The 4,344-nt window shown below is 37.5% G+C and overlaps 1 long non-coding RNA gene across 1 annotated transcript; it reads right to left on the reverse strand.

The window, feature by feature from the left end:
- Positions 1-2,664: 2,664 nt before the first annotated feature.
- LOC127075057 (uncharacterized) lies at positions 2,665-4,140 on the reverse strand. The gene is made up of 2 exons (XR_007786195.1): positions 3,277-4,140; positions 2,665-3,196 (listed from the first exon to the last, which is right to left on the reverse strand). It is a non-coding gene; the product is annotated as an uncharacterized LOC127075057 (long non-coding RNA).
- Positions 4,141-4,344: the final 204 nt, after the last annotated feature.

Consider the following 4,344-nt stretch of genomic DNA (forward strand, 5'->3'; position numbering starts at 1 on the left):
ACTGGGATTAGGGTTGCCAAGGCAAGGAAAGAGGCTTTAGAGGTTCTCATTAGTAGCTTGGAGCAGGAAGAGATGGATAAGGTTGGTACAGCCAAGGAGTCAGATGCCCATACCTCAAGTGAGAGGTCCAATTCTCAAGCTAGTGGCAGTTATGAATCTGAAGGTGAAGAATATGCTACTTCCTCAGACTAAATTGTAATGGTCCCCCTGTTATGAAGACTGTGTGTGCTGTGTGCTGTTATGAAGACTGGTCCCCCTATTGGTTTGGCTGTTTTGGATGCTGGATAATTTGCTGTTTTTTCTGGTTAATGTTTGTAGTTTTTGGAAGTCCTTACTGTCGCATCTCGAAAAATACGATTCCTCGCGATGGTCGTGGAAAAAATTAATGTTCGAACAGAGTCGCCACCGAACTTTATTTATTCCAATGAAGGAATAGGAAAATATCGATAAAACCTTTGAAAAATAGAATAATGGTCGTTGCAACCATATTCGGGTTCGGGAGTCGATTACGTAAGGGGAAGGTATTAGCACCCCTCACGTCCGTTGTACTCAACGGGAATCTTTTAGTATAATTTGTTATTTGAATGTTAGTTAAATGTTATTCGCTTTCTTTGAGTAATTAGAATTGGTAATAGAGATGGATGAAGACCTCAGAAGGGGAAAAGGGGAGGTTTTTTTATTAGTGTGCTCGCGAAGATACAGCAATCTCCTGCCTACGTATCCTTATGGTGCAATAAGGAAATCAGAGCATTCGTAGTTTGGGGAACTATGGTTTTTGGTTGGTGTCTTTTAATGAACGACTGTGTAGGTCGACGTTCTAAAGGCTAAACGCTGGCTTGTCTACTCTCGGCGGAGGCTTAAGCACTGGTTTGTTATGCGCATTAGAAAGGATTGACAGTGTCCTTTTTGAAAGGGTTTTGGTCACGCGGGGGTGACAAGTTGAATTGATGTGTTTGGGTGTTTGATTGGTTTCGATCGCTCGGGGGCGAGAAGTTAGTTTGATTTGTTTGAGATGTTTTTTGAAGAACGACGAAAGATTGAGCAATATGGTGTACACCAATCGTTCAATACTTTCGAGGAATAACGAGGCGTTCGCCTTCTACTCCTTTTTCGTTCGAATTATTTTTGAAAGTTTGTTTGAGGATGTCGAATGTGCACGGTAGTGAGGCGTACGCCTCCTACTTGCTTATTCAAAGAATAATGAGGCGTACGCCACTTATTCCTTTATCCAAGTTTATTTAAAATGTATTAATCGGAAGTCGATGATTCGAGCAATGTGGCGTACGCCAATTATTCAAATAATCAAGGAATGGTGAGGCGTACGCCTCCCATTCTCTATCATCCGAGGTTTAAATTGTAAAAGATATGTTTAGATGTTTGTATATGATTTGTGAAAATAGTTTGAATTTTGAATTGGTAGGTTTTGATTGAAAGATGATTTGAGCAATGTGGCGTACACCAATGATTCAAATAATCAAGGAATGGTGAGGCGTACGCCTCCCATTCTATATTGAAGCTTAAGTTATAAAGTTGATCTTGAAATTGTGTTTGATATAAGGTGATTTGAGTTTATTCGATTGCGTTTTAATTGGATGACGAAAACTCGAGCAATGTGGCGTACGCCAATTATTCGAATAATCGAAAGATAGTGAGGCGTACGCCTCCTATCCTCTTTTCATTTGAAATATGGAATTAAAAGGATTTGGAATTTATAGAAATGTTTTAAAATATTATGATTTGAAGTGTTACGGTCTGAATAATTTGAATTTGGAAATTATATTTGATTTTGAAAAGTGATTTGAAATTGCGTGATTTAAGATTTAATCGGGTGACAAGAACTCGCGCAATATGACGTACGCCAATTATTCGAGTGTTTGAGAAATAGTGAAGCGTACGCTTCCTATCTCCTTTTCATCCCAAGTTTTTATTAAAAGAGAAAAATCTTTTGAAATTGAATGATTTGGAAAATGATTTGAATTCGTGTTTATGAATGAAATGAATTTTATTTAGTGTATTATTTCATCTACTTGATTAATCAATAACCAAGTAGGTTCCATTGTAAGGAAGCCCAAGAGTAAGCTATGTGAGGTTGATGGCGATGCGAAAAGCAATCGACTTACAAGGGTGTTTCAAAATGGGCTCGATATTAAATCGAGAATTGTATGATTTGTGCTTTTAAAATTGGTTTGTGTTGTTGATGAATTAAAATTGAAAATGATTTATGAAGTGATGATGATATGAAATAGTTTTTTTTGTTTGAAATAATGTGAAGTTGTGAGAGTGGGAAGAATCGATCAATTTCTTTTTAACAAAATTAATTTATTAAAATTTGATTAAATCGATTAATTGAATTAATTAAAATTAATTATCAAAATTATTTAATTAAATCAAATAATTAAGTTAATTAAAATTGATTAATTAAACTAATTAAATATTTTAATCAATTTAATTGAATCAAGAGAGAAAGAATGTTTGATTTATTCAATGGAATCGGTAACAATGTGCTCAAAACCGGTTAAGGCGGAATGACCATATGGTTAGTGTCATACGCGATATCGTAACGCGGTGAAAATGTTCAATTAATGTATTTGGAATTTTGGCATAACGACATATATTTGTCGAATCCGTCTATGTAATCGAACTTTATACATAACATGGATGAAATAAAAATAACATTGAGTATATATACAAAATATAACAAGGTAAATCCCAACAATGGCTATATAGGTGAGCCAACATTTAGAATATTACATGTTACATAAAAGTGTCAAATGAGTCCAGTATCAGTATGTACAGTACCAAAGCCACATAAATGCCATATCCAATATAAAACCATCTTAATGATCACAAACAATATATTGCAACAAGTGGGGGGTGCGACGTGATTAAATGGATCTAACTAAAAGAAAAATGTCCGATATCAGGAGAAAGAAAACAAACCCAATTCTCCAAAGACAAAATCAGTTGACAGCAAAATCAAAACCAGGACATCTCCTTAAACAATTCACTCATAAACAAATAACTATCTGATGAGTTTTTGGAAACAGAATCGGACTAGATGTGCTATCCAAACCTACATATGATGCTACCCAAAAAATGAAGATGAATGACAATTTCCTGTTAAAAACCCGATCGAAATCCACAGCTATGATATGGCTAACTTGGAATCGAAACCGTACAATGAATACCTACAACGCTACACGACAATCAAATTGTTTACGAAACCAGGTTCAAGTATTAAATGATGCATCAATCAAGTTAGTTTCCAATCCTTACCGTTGGCGAAACCGGTTTCGATGTCGTGTTGAATATCCACCAGGATAACGATTATTTCAATAGCTGCTTCGTAAAGATCCACCGCCGCTACAAACCGATCTCTAAAACCGCAACATGCTTCCGCATCCCTGGATTGCTTCCTCTGCTTTCTCAGCTCCCTCGACGGAATCACCAACAACAAGAGGAAATTCAGGAACTGCCTCGATCCTGTGACCACGAGCAAGAACAAGTGGAGGGTTTCGGCGTTTCCTGCGGAACGGTTTATGGTGGGTTGTGTAGCTAGCGGTGGAAGGTTGAGTTTTGACGGTGGATTTGGGTGGAGGTGAAGAGGTTGGTGATGGGTTTCGTCGGAGGTTGAAGGATGATGAAGATGAACGGTGAGGTGAATCGCAATTCACGGTGGGGTTTTTCGGTGGTGAATGAAGATGTGGGTTTGACGGCGAAGGGTGGTTTAGTGGCGGTGGTCGATTTGCATGGTGACGAGGGTTTGAGTGGTGGGGCGGAGAACGGCGATGGTGATTCGAAGGTGGTGAAGGTGAGCGATGAAGGGTTTGACGGCGGATTTAGGGTTGAAGAAGGCGTATGTGTGGTGCTGTGTTTTCTTTGAAAGAAGAAGATGGGTGCGTGTGGTAAGCGGAAAAGCTAGACAGCTTTTCTTCCTTTTTCACGATGAGAGAGAAGAGGGTCTAGGTGTGAGCGCTGGTAAGTTTTTCAGAGAGTGATGAGTGAATGCCGTGAGGTCAGTGTGTGATGATGAGAGTGAGGTATTTTAGAGAGTGGACGCGTGTTGAGAGATCCTCAGAGATTTTGTGAGGATTTCCTTTTCTTTTTGTTTTTTATGTTGCCACGCAGAGTGAGTGTGAGTGGGTACCAACCGGCAGGATCCAATGTATCAAATATATTTTTTCTATAATTATTATTCATTTAAATAACAAATCATAAAAAAATCTAATTAATATTTAATTTAAATACATTCTAATCACTTTAATTAAATAACTAACCAAAAATATTGACCCATTAAAAACAGAAACCGAGTACAAATTTGTTCAAAAAATTAAACCGGTCACA

The sequence above is a fragment of the Lathyrus oleraceus genome, chromosome 4 (genome assembly GCF_024323335.1).
Source record: "Lathyrus oleraceus cultivar Zhongwan6 chromosome 4, CAAS_Psat_ZW6_1.0, whole genome shotgun sequence".
In the NCBI taxonomy this organism is placed as follows: Eukaryota; Viridiplantae; Streptophyta; class Magnoliopsida; order Fabales; family Fabaceae; genus Lathyrus; species Lathyrus oleraceus.